Source organism: Acomys russatus, chromosome 13 (genome assembly GCF_903995435.1).
Source record: "Acomys russatus chromosome 13, mAcoRus1.1, whole genome shotgun sequence".
NCBI classification, from domain to species: Eukaryota; Metazoa; Chordata; class Mammalia; order Rodentia; family Muridae; genus Acomys; species Acomys russatus.
The window spans coordinates 70338617-70352332 of record NC_067149.1 but is presented as its reverse complement, the minus strand read 5'-3'; the positions used below and the strand labels follow the sequence as shown (position 1 = coordinate 70352332).

Genomic DNA, 13716 nt, shown 5'->3' with positions numbered 1-13716 from the left:
TCCCTCCCTCTTTCTGCATGTTAAGGGTAAACCATGGCCCACATGTTGTATGAGACGACAGATACAATAAAGAACACACTGCCGAGCAGCTCAGGGTAAAGTGCTCTGCACTGTGGCAGAGTTCCAATTATGAAGCGTCCCAACACATTCTAACCTGTCCTCCCGAGGCCTCTGAGGGTCCCTGGAGTTTCCTCTGGCTCGGACAGTTCCTAGACACGAGGCGACTGGATGTGCCATTTCAGTTTCCCTGGAAGAACTCCACAGTGTTTACAACCCCAACTCTTGCATTGCAGAAACAAATTATGCTTGTATAATCTAAGCATTCTCCGCACACATGCACCTCACCCACATTTGGGGAGTGGACCTAGGAGCCCCATGCGCGCCAGGCGTGGGCCTGACCACTGGGCTGCGTCCTGGCCTTCCTCTCACTGTTAGCTTTGAGGCAGGGCCTCTCTGAGTTGCTCTTGTTGGACTTGAAGCCATTCTGCAGGCCACACACTGTTTCTGCCTCAGCCTCCTGAGTAGCTGGGGTTGTAGATCCTAGGCTCAGCTCCTCTGCCCTCCTCTGATCCGCGCTCAGGCACCGACATGAAAACACACGCACCGCGGGGCCGTTCTGCATGTGGGTAAAGACTGTGGGTCTCTCGACTGAGCTTGTGTTTTTCATGGGCGCGGCTGAGAGACTGAATAGACAGTTGGTAAGAACAACAGAAGAGAACTTTAACCCACAGCATGAGCCGGAGGCCTGAGAAGCCATCCCTTCGTCTGCGATAAACAACCAGAAGCTACGCTGCGCTGACACTGCAGGAAGCCAGACCGCCATAGCTGGTGACCACGCAGGAAGACAGACAGTAACTTCCATGGTACCTGGCTGACAGCTTTCCTGTATTTGCCCCCCCCCCCCCACTTCCAGCTCAGTCAGAAACTGCCGCAGGCCAACAGTGGCCGCAGCCAAGCTCACAGTCCTGAGCTTCTGGCCTCTCTATCTCCAGGGCACTGGGGTATAACTCCCTAGGAACACAGCAGGGGTTTCTTGCCTCTCTCTGCCTCCTTCTTAGAGTCTGCTGAAAATCCAGCGAAGGGCAGCGCAGCACGGAGGCTTGGTGTGCACAGGCTCACGGATGCAGATCGAGGGATCGTGCGCACGCACTTACTGAGGTAGGCAAGTTTCTTGCATGGTGTTGCTCACAGTCAAGAAGAAGCTACTAGAATAATAAACTGTAAGAGTGTGAGCCTCCTGTTCCAGGGACACCTGTGCTGCTACTGCTGCTGCTCTAAATTATCCGGTTCCAGGGAAAGACCCCCAAGCCCATGAAGTTTTATGTCTGAACCTGGGTGGACTACTCTCCAGGCAAGGAAATCCACGTAGTGGGGTAGATGGCTAAGTTTCTGTCTCCACACAGGAAGCCCATGACACCCCACAGCTGCCACCTTCGGCTGCCACAGCGTACACTGGATGACTCAATTATCTCTCTACAGAGACGCTGGAGAGGAAATGGACTGTTGTCCCAGGCTCCACTACACACCCCAGGGCGCTCAGTACACCCATCAGTCATTCCCTTGGGACAAGTCTCTCTCCAGAGCAGCCGAGCCATCTCCTGAGGAAGGAAAGCATTAGGGCCTACCAGACCTGGGGCTGCATGCACAGGGCTGAGAAGCTGTTAGCTGGGCCAGTGCGTGCCTTGGTTCCCATTTCAAGTGTTGATACCAGAGAAGAGAAAGGTTTTTTTTTCCTTTCTTTCTTTCTTTCTTTTTTTTTTTTTTTTTGAGAAAGGTTTTTTTTCTTTCTTGTCTTGTAGAGCTTGTTGGAGAAAGTATCCCAGAATGCCCCAGGAAAGGGCATCAGGAGGCTACTATAAAATGTGCAGCCACCTCCAGTTGTGAAAGTAGAATTAGTGAGGGGATTAATTTTGGAAAACAATAGTAGCAGGAGGAATTCTTGACTGATAGAATTCAAGTAAGATGTGTTTAAAATTTCCAAAAATTAATTCCACATCTTTCTGAGAACGTCTTTGTAGCTCCCTATCAAATATAAGACAAAAAAATTTAATTGCAGTCACACAGCCACACTCACACAGCATGCACAGGAGTGCAGGGACACACTCACTGCACAGTGTTCTCATGTGCACACGATGGATTAGGGCATTCTTGTTGGCGAAGGGCTCCATGGCAGGGGGGAGGAGACACAACCGAGTATGGTCTTGAGAGAAACAGAACTTTTTAGTAGTACATACCTGGCCCTAGCTGGTGTATTAGAGGCTCTGGCCTTGACCAGACCTTCCACTGTTTATATAGGATGGGAATCTTACATATAGTTTCATGGAGGCCGTCTTTAGGTTCCCACTGCAAGCTAATTGTCTGTGCAATTAAGTGAACTCAAAGATACAAAGAAACTCAGTTGTCTTAAGTAGGTAACTTGTTCTCAGAACAGCTGGCAACCAAAGCCATTTCTTCAAAGCAGCCCTACAAAGGCCCCACTTCCGATGAGCAGTCCTATAAAGGCCCACTTCTGACCAGAGGAAGCAGCTCTAAGGAGTGAGCCCAATAAAAGGCAAAGCTAGTCAGAAGCATAACTTTTTAATTTTTATACTACCCAGGCAAAACCTGTCAGAAAGCTACCTATCTTAGAGTTATGTTTGAGTCACAATTGAGAAAGAACTTGGCCTTAATTTATCTTCCCTTTCAGTCACCGGCAGGGTGGGTCTGGACATGCGAGAAGTGGAGACACACACCCCTCACTGTGAAGTTAGAACTAGCTCCTAAGTGGACAGTGGACAAAAAGACAAGTGTCCCCAGTGTCAAAATAAAAGGGACAAGTTCTCAAGAGAAGACCTTCAAGAGGCCAGAGGCACAGGAAGAAGTTGCCCACCATCAGTGGTCGGCAGAGAAGTGCAAGTCAGAGTCACCAGACAGAGCCTGAGTGCAGCGAAGAGCTGGGGTGTGGACGCTACAGATGCCAAGTGCTGGCAAGGGCATGGAGGAGAGGGCACCTAAGCCAAGGCAGGCGCTGTGGAAGATGGATGATGGGCGCTCTTGAAAATATTCAAGTGGAATGATCTATGATCTGGCAATTCTGAAGGAGATAACATCAGTGTGACAAAGTGGCTGCTGTGCTCTGGCGTTGTCTGCACCAGCTCTCACAACCACTGACCCGTGAACGCACAATGCAGAGGTGGACTACACGGGAGGGGACATTAGTAAGGAATGGGATTCTCGCCTTTGCCGCACTATAGGTGGGGTTAGGTATCATTAAGCCAGATGCCGAAAGGGTGCACGGTCCCACTGCGTGTGGGATCCAACAGTGATGAGGGCAGAAGGGAGGGAGACTGGAGAAGGTTGGGGTGCAGAAAGGTTGGTCACTGGGTACCAAGTGGAAGCCAGATACAGGCAAGAAGCTTGGGCTAAGATCGCACACTTGGAGACTTGCAGATAACAGCACGGACTATCTCTCAAACGACAGAACTGTCGGGAGCTTTTGCCCCGAGATTGTTTGACGAGATATATGTTTGACCAACTTTAAACAGCGTGAGGGGAATGCATACAACACTACCCAGAAACTTTTATGATCTTTCTGTATCAGTTAAAAACTGAAATAATTGGGGCTGGAGAGCTGGCTCGGCTTGTGCAGTGCTTGCCTTGTAAGTGTGGAGATCTGAGTGCAGCCCCCAAGCATCCATTTAATAAGCCAGGCACAGAGATACACACATGTAAACTCGGGGCTGGGGGGAGAGGGACAAGTGCCCTCTAGAGTCTGTAGGCCAGCCAGTCCAACTGGATCAGTAAGCTCCAGGCTTAGTGAGAGACCCTTTTGGGGGAAAGAAGAAAAGTGAAGACCGACTAGGAACATACGTGAACATGTACACACATGCACTAGCACACAGACATGCCACACACATACAGAGCTAAACAATTACAACCCAACAGTTTAAATTAGTTATTTTAGATCATGATAATCATATTTTAGTTACCATTTTAAAACACTATTATGTTTAAGTGTTGTGCCTACATGAATGTATGTACACCATGTGTGCGCAGTGCCCGCAGAAACCAGAGAGGCCATTGGATCTCCAGGAACTGGAGTTACAGACAGTTGTGAGCTGCTGTGTGGAATTTGAATCTGGACCCTCTGCAGGAGCAGACAGTGGTCTTAACCAACGATCCATCTCTCTAGCCTCGTGACCTTCCCAAAGGTGCACGGGTAATAGACGTCACACCTAGTTTCACGCCAGAGAGGAGCAAGGACACCTGAAGGCAAGGGAAGAAGCCATTTCTGAGAGACAAGTTATGCCTATAGAAAAATCTGGTGGTGGATAAAGAGGCTGGGCAGTGAGGAGCACCGTTGACAGAGCCCTCGTCCCGTGGTCTGCACGCTCTACACGGTCTCACACTCCTGTACGTGGGACTCCTGGGAAACAGCACAACACGCTCAGGAGCCTCGGGAATACAGAGCCAAGTTCCTCCCAGGAAGGATGAAGTGGGCCTGGTGTGTGTTGCGTAGTAGAGGATGACCATGTCTGAGCTGCTGAAGAAGCTCTCCACCCCCCCACTCTCTCTCTCTCTCTCTCTCTCTCTCTCTCTCTCTCTCTCTCTCTCTGTGTCTTGAGTCTCATCACACAGAGATGCTGTCCCAGTTCCTTTTCCTGTCGCTGTGATGAGCTCTGACGAATGCACTTAAGCGAGGAGGGGTCGATTTCCGCACAAGGCTGAGTTACAGTCCATCACAGCAGGGAACTCGGCTTTAGACATGTGAAGGAGGGGGTCAGACAGCACCCACGGCCAGGAGGAGAGAGGGGATGCAAGCATGTGTGCTCGGGTTCTGCAGGCCTCATCTATCCTTGACTGATCCAGTGTCTCTTGTCTAGAGCGAGGAGCCACCCGTACCTAAGTCTGTGGAGCCAATCAAGGGATTCAAGCTAGTCCCCCGCAGGCGTGTCCAGGGGTCTGTTCTCCCCGGCAATTATAGTGTCTGCCAAGCTGACAATGAATGGTAGCATCATAGCTGTGTACAACGCCAGGAATACAGTGTTTTAAGCACTCATGTAAGGACATGCTTAAGGGGAATCATGCAGTGGACATCCAGTGACTTTGGTGCGGTCTGAAGTCACCATGTCAATTTGCGGTGTGCTTCACCTTGTTTCCGTTAGCACAAGCACTAACCCAGCAAAAAGGCAGACAGCACATCACCACTCTGTCTGAGCAGTCTGTACCCCTGCAGCCTCAGTTCACCGCTACACCTTTGAAGACAGTGTCTCAAGAGCGTCCTCATGTACTTCAGGGAGGACTTTGTGGCTACTGTTTGTTGAGACAAAATCCCTAGCAGCCCAGGCTGGCTTTGAACTCTGTAGCTTAGGGTCCTCCTGTCTCCACCTCCAGCCTGTTGGGCTCACAGGTGTGCACCGATACAGTTTAGGTCATCTTAGGGATCCAATCCAGGGCTCCTGGGCGTGCTCAGCAAGCACTCATCCAACTAAGCTGGTGTCCTTAGTGCCTTTAAGGTGAACTTACTAGCACTTCTCTTTCGTGTGTAGAGCTCTTCAGGCATTCTCAGACCCAAAGGAAAAGCTGAGTGTGCTTGTGAGCGCGGGCATCCTTAGCGGTATCGTATAGACGTGTTAAAACGAGGCAGCGAGGAGTTTCCTCACACAGCAGTCTGGGCTGGTGGCCAGTGAAGATCACGGTGAGCCTAATTGGCTCTGGCTGAAGGCAACAGCCTGGCTTCCATTTTACCTACCTAGCATCTTCTTGCTCCAATTATCCTGGCTCAGAATTTTGGTGTCCTCCTTAAACCAGAAACTAAGACCTAAAGTTACCGACGGTACCAGGATCCTACTTTTTGTTTTATTACCTGTGCCCCAGTTTTCTGGCTCAGGATATACTTTGGCGTGCCAAGAAATCTAGGCAGCTCTTTTGAACTTTATAAGTCATTACTGTCATAAAGCAGATGTGTCCTACTAGCCATGCCCTCAGCTGGAAGACTGAGTCCCCCAGGAAAGCAATTTCCTTTTTTAGTGCAGCCTAGAATTTGCTGCAAGTTTGGAGAAACAATGTCGTTGGCCAATGGTGCTTTTTCACCTGACAGGAAAAGTTTACTTTGCTTGCTCCCTTCACACCCACATCTCTCCTGAGGGCCCCCACAAGCACAATGCTTCCCAGACAGGGAGCTCCCCAACTGCTAGTGGGCGGGGCTCTGCTGTGGTTTTCAACACCCGGAAAATGCACACTTCCTATTGTTCTGCTTTCTTACCATAGCTCAGTAATAGCTTTCAAGTGAAGGACTTGTGGGGAAATACCGAGATAGTAAGAGAGCATTCGCTATTGCAGGGCTCTGAGGCTGTGGCATCCCCAGCGTGTCCCAGTGAGCATGTGATGGGGTTTCTAGCAGGCGCTTCAAAAACTCCATCCATTGTCCGCCATGGCGCTGTGCCTTAGAGCCTGTTTCCATCCTGCCTGTTCCTGTCCTCAGGGTTCCCTGCAAACATCTCTCTCAGGTCTGACTGACTGGGGATCGCTCATCCAGGCATTCATTTGAGAGGCAATTACGGAAACCCATTACACAGCGGGGTGCAGGATAGTGGGAGTGAGGGGAAGGTGATTGAGTTCTGCTGCGCAAGGTGGAAACAAAGGCTGCAGTGAGGACAGACAGAAGCAATGCAAGCACAGCACTCAGAGAGACTGGCAGCTGACAGCTTGTGTGAGGGCTGTTAGACCGCCACGCTCGCTCCAGGGATCACACACTCAGCCCACTGCAGTGAAACATACAAGCATGTGAAGAGTGCATGATTGTCACAGGACAACTCCGTGGGAGAGACGGTGGATAACTACAGTGCATAAACAGGGCTGCGAGGGGACTGTGAGAGGGGTGTGGTGCCAGAGTCCCCAAAGCAGAATGCGCCAACTGTGTCTGGAAGGTTAGGAGGGCAGTAATGGCTGTGACCAGGGGCCACACCATGAAGAGATGTGACTGGCCTGGAGGCTGCATGCCCTTGAGCGGCATCAGGAATGGCAGGAAACCAGCGCGTGTGAGACTGGGCGAGGTATAGGTAGCAGCAGGTGTGACGCAGGAAGGAGGAAGGTGGAGACGAGGACTAGAAAGGGGAACATGGCTGTCCCAGAGCAGGCCAGGTGCCTCGGTGAAAGTGGGACACGGGAGGGAGCGAGGAAGGGAGGCCTCAGCACCCTTCACAGCTGCGTTAGCTGTGCCTTTGGGAAACCTCCTGTAGCTGGAGGGTGCTGGGGTTCAGTGGCTAACACGTGAGCTACACACATACGAAGGCTAGTGTCTCTATCTCCACAGACCCAAGTGAATGCTGGGTGCCTCTGGTGGCCCCTCCTGTGATCCAAGTCTTGGAGCGCAGAGATGGGGATCCCCCAAACCAAACTGGCCCTGGAGCAGCCACATCACCAGCAACTTGGTTTGAGTGACAGACCTTGTCTTAATGGATGACATGTGCAAAAATAATGGAGGATGGCCTCCAAGTGATATCAGCCTTTGGTCTCCGTGGGTACACACAGCTGCACACATGGGCCCCATACATGTTCCTACACACACGCATACTACACACACACACACATACACACACACACTCGCGTGCAAAGGGAAAATAGAAAACAAGCACTGTTCATCTACACACAAAGAAAGCCAAACTGAACTACAGACAGAACATCGCTGAGTGTACATGGAAAAGGAAGAAAACCCTCTCATGGTCTGTGCATTTTCTGTCCCTGAGATGAGTTCTTTCTTTCATGTGTTTCATTCTGATACTGAACGCTGATAGAGACATCCTCTCTGCAGGGAGGCTAGTAACATCAAATGTGATACCAGACGGATCTTATAAAACAATCATTTTATAGCAGGTTTTCCATAGGGAGCCTTTTGACATTATAACACCTGGAATAACTCATTTGAAATTGAAATCTTCAAAGTAAATGTAACGCTGGAAAATCTATTTTCCAGAAGTCATTCTCCAATATTTTAAGATTTTAAAATCCTTTTATTTTGTTTCTGGAGACAGGGCATACAGATCAAAGCTGATGTGGGACTATGAGACTATTTGCTAAGAAGGTAAATTAGACTAAATAAAAGTACTTTGCAAATAATATCTACAGAAGCCCCTGTCACCCAAAGTTCAGTCCCCGGAACCTCTGTGAGTGTGGAAATAAAGAATCAACTCTGCAAAGTTGTCCTCTGGTGCCACACTGCATGACATGCACAGGGGCACAATAAATGAAATAAACACTTAAAAAGAAGCTAATTATTACTATTATTTTTTACTTTAGCTAAGTATACCAATTATGTTGATTATATTTTATTGTCCACTTGACACAATCTGAAGTCACATGTGAAGAGGGTACCTCAGCTGAGGAAGTGCCTGGATCAGACTGAGAGATTGTCCCAATGGCTGATGCCCACTGTGGGCAGCACCGTCCAGGAGGTGGTTTCAGCTCGGTAGGAAAGCTTATCTGGGTAAGAAGAGCCAGAGAGCAAGGCAATAAACAGGGTTTGTCCACAGTTTTCTGCCCCAAGTTCCTGACCTGACTTCCTCAGCGGTGGACTAGCACTGCAAGCATAAGGGCGAGAAGCCGGTCCTCCCCTAAGTTGCTTCTGGTCAATGTGTTTGATCACACAAAAAACAATAAAATGTGTGTGCGTTGTGTTCTGGCTGTTACTCTGCTCTAGCCTTAAGCCGTTTGCCAATTGTTCTTGTCCTGGGGAAGGAACTAGGGGGAAATCTCCTTTGCGTGGGGTGGTGCTTGAGTCCTAGCCAGGGGAATGCAGTTAGAATGTTTCTATTTTAGAAAAGGGATTGATTGGTAGACAAACACTGTCCAGAAGGAACAGAAAAGTTGTAACATTCCTAGAGAGATGATGTTAGGGGGAAAAAAAAAAAGATGGTATAGAAAACTTGAGGGGAAAGCTGTAAACACAAGGAGTGTCTGGTCCACTGAGAAGAAAGTTATTCAGTGTGCTGGAGGAAGCCAGCACTGTTGGTCTGTGGCCTCTCTGCTGCTGGCTAGCGCTCTCTCTTCCTTCCTTCCCCCCTCCCCACCCTCCTCTCTCTCTCTCTCTCTCTCTCTCTCTCTCTCTCTCTCTCTCTCTCTCTCTCTCTCTCTCTCTCTCTGTCTCTCTCTCTGTCTCTCTCTTACACACACTTTAAACTGAAGAAAGTTTTCAGAGCCTATACTACTAAAATAACGCAAGCACAGGGATTTTTGACTGTGGGAACCAGAGTGACATCTAATTTCTTAGTGCAAATATATTCCAAGAAATAAGAAAAGAACTAGGAAGGGTGGCTGCACTATCTGAGCGAGTACTATGGTTTAAGCAACGTCTCCCACACTGTGCCATCACTTTCACATACAATCCTTGCAGTAACTCCGGGAGGTGGCAGAAGGCACTGCTCACCCCAGAGGGCTTAAGGAACCTTGTGTAAGTCCTGCGGCAGAGAGAGTAGGGCAGAGGGCGCTCACTTTTACCTGCATATATGGTTAGTCGGTTTGGAATTACTTTTAGAATCAAAGTGAAATGTGGATTGGAGACGCCTGAAGGTACATTAAAATGACATTTGTTGAACAAAGCTGTGACCCCATGGCTGAGGCACTGCCAGGCGGTTGCAGACCTCTGACGTGGAGCCCCTGGGATCCCGGCTCCAGTGTTTGTCTCAATGTCTTCCTGTTATCTGCTGTACAGTTGCTGCTGACTTTACAGGGATCTTCTAGCTATGCCCCCACCTCCAGATAGACCCCCACCTCCAGACAGACCCCCACCTCCAGACAGACCCCCACCTCCAGACAGACCACCACCTCCAGACAGACTGACTCCCACAAGGAACAGCACTGCCATGAGCCCAGTAGCCTTCACCCAGGTTTCAAATTGAAGAGCCATGTCAGTTGCTTAGGACATTATGCAATTGGTGTTATCTTGCAAGTTAATCTTTGATCAAAGCCATAGCCCCTACCTTTAGTATCTGTAGTGACATCTCAGACATTTTTTGTGCCAGCCTCTTCCTGAGACAGCTACACAGCACCCTGTTTAATCCTTCTGACAACCCTACAAGGCAGGTGCCATCTGTGTGGGTAGAGGACTCAGGCAGCAAAGCTGGCACACTTCAGCTGTTCTATACGGCCAAACAGTGTTCCTCCCACGGTGCCATTCTTCTCTGCAGTGGAACCTACAGAGCTCTAAAGACCGCCAGTTACGGCTGCATTTACTCAGCTACCACTGTGGTATGCAGAGAGCTCGGGCACCTCCCATAGAGTGGTGGGACGAAGTATACGAGAAATTTCCATGGAAAGAAAGTCTGTTCTTATTTCCCCATGCCCGCCAGAGTAAAAAAGCCTTTTGAGTGCCTGGAACATCATTAATTAATAAGAAAAATTCCATTGCCAGATACAAGCTGGAATATATCAGTTGTGCTTTGGGTATAAAAAACTAAGTTCTGACCTTTAATTGATTTTTTTCTATGCAAATTTAATAAAATGATCAAATGAAATTGAAAGATCACATTCTTCCCTGGAGTTCTTCAGATCTCTTCTTTAATCTGTGCTTAAATCCCACATGAGAACCCCCAGACTCCAAATGTGCCCCAGATGTGCAGAAGGAAGCAGTGTGCATTCTCATGACAGGACTGGATCTCAGAGAGTGGAGACCCCTCCCTGTCAGCAGGGCCTATGGGCAGTGCGAACTTCTTCAGTTCTGTTTTCATTCAAATGCCTAACCTTCAGCAACTAACTGGCCCCGACTTTGCAACCCAGAGTAACCCGGTGCTCACTGTCAGCCAGTAGAGAACGTTGTGGGTCGTCCCATCTATTACACAGGAAATTAGCCATTGATTTTTCCTCAATGAGGTCTGCTGAGCTATGGCGGAGAGCAAGGAAATATGAAAATGAGAGAAAGACCCCAGTTCGCGCCCCACTCCCCAGACTCAGCTTGCCGTGACTGTGGCAACCTCTGAGGCCCACACACTGCCTAGGCTTCTCTTACCTCTCTGTCTTTTTCCCTCTGGCTCCGGGTTTCTCTGAGACCAGAAGGTGTGGATAAATCTAGAAAACAGGGCCGGATTGAAATCACCTCCAAAGAGCAGGGAGCCTGTCGCAGCACCCCAGGGACAGCGGCTTCCACTGCGAGTCTCCAGAGGCACAAATGGCAGGTTGCACCATTATATCCCCTGCCTGAGGTCCTGCTCTCCCCCAGCTGAGCTTAGAAGGCTCCGTGGGCTGGGCTTCCCATGCCTGCAATCCTGTCTGAGTTGTGACACACCGACAGTGCCTTCTGGTCCCAGAGTGTTGCCATTGCAGCCCTCAGCACAGCCAGGTTTGAGAAACAGGGCCTTCATATCTTCTTAGACATCGGGAACAGGCTATGCAGCCATCTTCAATCCACCAGCCATCCAGTTAACTCAAGAAAGGACTGAGAAGCTGTCTTCTATCAGACACCGCACTGGACTTTGTAGACAAGGGGTTCAAAATGTGCCAAAATATACATTATTGACTTCGCTTTGTTCTCCCGCTCCATGCCCGTGTGTTTAGTGGGAAAAGGGAGATCAGGCCAGCCCAGGGCCTGAGAGTCCCCTCACACACCTGGGTCTTAGGTTTCAACCACACCCTGACGTGCTGTGATTGGGTAATTTTGGACAAGCTTTGTAATAGCCGTGAGCTTCAGCCCTCTGCAATCCCGAATCAGAGATAATACGGTCAGTCTATCAGAAGACTCTGGAAGGACGAAAAACATCAGTTTCTAGAAATGAGTCGGGACAGGAGGCAGCAGATGACTCGTACAGTCTTAATATTTAAGTGTGTTTGCCACCACCAAAGTGCACACTTCCCAAGCCAAGTCTCCTTTGGACGTGTGTGTGTGTGTGTGTGTGTGTGTGTGTGTGTGTGTGTGTGTGTGTGTGTGATTCCGCTGACAGAGTTCATTCAGAGGAGGCCAGCTGGTGACAGTTGTTGATACAGCATCCGAACAAAGAGGAAGATTATATTCTGGAGTTTATATTTGTTTATTTGATTTAATTTATTTATTTGAGACAAAGTCTCTGTAATTTAGCTCTCGCTGGCCTGGAACTTACTGTGTAGATCATCCTGGACTTGAACTCAGGCATCTATCTACTCCTGTTTCTTGCCTCCTGGCTATTTCAGTTTTAAAAAATAAGTGCAATGCATACCTCTTACATTTTGTGTGTGTGTGTGAATGTGTGTGTGCAGGCGCACCTGTGTGGTAGGAGTATGCACACTCACACAAGTGGTACATTTTGGCTGTTATTTTGAGACATTTTCTCTTACGCATTTCTGAACTCACTGTTTAGGTAAGGCTGGCTGGCCAGCAGGCTTCGGGGGTCCCTTGTCTCTGCTGCTCCAGGGCTGGCATCACAGTATAGGCTACCATGTCCTGCTTTTTTTAATGGGTCCTGAGGATGGAACTCAGGCCCTGGTACTTTACCTATTTAATGCTTTACCGATATTATGGTCCCAGGCCCACATTTAGCATCCTTAGGGGAGCCTCAGGAGTGCATGAATCTTCAAAGACTGTACTTCATCGAGCTTCTGTCTGAGTCCTCTGAATCTAGTCTTAACAACAAATGTTGCTAGGCTACCCTTGACGTCACTTCCCACACCGTCCTCTCTGACATCCCAGCCAGCTGCCTCTGGCCAACTTACCATTGTCCTCTATCTACCTCCTAATACCGACTTGCCTTTGTATGTGAACTTGGATTCACTCTTATCTATTGTTAATAGTCTTGAATAAAGACTTAAAAAGATGTGAGGATAATTGTTCTTTAGCACTCAAAAGGTCAAAATGTCAGTGTGCCTAAAATAAAATGGACTTTTCTACACAGGGAAGTGGGAAGGCTGATGAAGGTTAGGGGATTAATGATGCTTAGATGCATTTTCTTAGGGTGATGGAGTGAGGGGTGGCACAGGACCAGGAGGGTGACTGAGTGAGAGGTGGCACAGGACAGGGAAGGTGATGGAGTGAGGGGTGGCACAGGACAGCACAGGAAAGGTGATGGAGTGGGGGTGGCACAGGACCAGGAGGGTGATGTAGTGAGGGGTGGCACAGCACAGGGAAGGTGATGTAGTGAGGGGTGGCACAGGACCAGGAGGGTAATAGAGGGAGGGGTGGCACAGGACCAGGAGGGTGATGGAGTGAGGGGTGGCACAGGACCAGGAGGGTGATGTAGTGAGGGGTGGCACAGGACCAGGAGGGTGATGGAGTGAGGGGTGGCACAGGACCAGGAGGGTAATAGAGGGAGGGGTGGCACAGGACCAGGAGGGTGATGGAGTGAGGGGTGGGACAGGACAGGGAAGGTGACGGAGTGAGGGGTGGGACAGGACCAGGAGGGTGATGGAGTGAGAGGTGGCACAGGACAGGGAGGGTAACGGAGTGAGGGGTGGCACAGGAACAGGAGGGTGATGGAGTGAGGGGTGGCACAGGACCAGGAGGGTGATGGAGTGAGGGGTGGCACAGGACAGGGAAGGTGATGGAGTGAGGGGTGGCACAGGACCAGGAGGGTGGTGGGGTGAGGGGTGGCACAGGACCAGGAGGGTGATGGAGTGAGGGGTGGCACAGGACCAGGAGGGTGATGGAGTGAGGGGTGGCACAGGACCAGGAGGGTGATGGAGTGAGGGGTGGCACAGGACAGGGAAGGTGACGGAGTGAGGGGTGGCACAGGACCAGGAGGGTGTTGGAGTGAGAGGTGGCACAGGACAGGGAAGGTG

General features: G+C 49.8%; 1 protein-coding gene across 1 annotated transcript in view; it reads right to left on the bottom strand.

The window, feature by feature from the left end:
* Positions 1–11169, bottom strand: part of Far2 (fatty acyl-CoA reductase 2) — a 43585-nt gene extending 32416 nt beyond the window's left edge. Inside the window, exon 1 of the mRNA XM_051155614.1 lies at positions 10982–11169. The gene's annotated coding sequence lies outside the window, so the exon portion shown is untranslated. The remainder of the gene's footprint in view (positions 1–10981) is intronic.
* Between the last annotated feature and the right edge of the window lie 2547 nt (positions 11170–13716).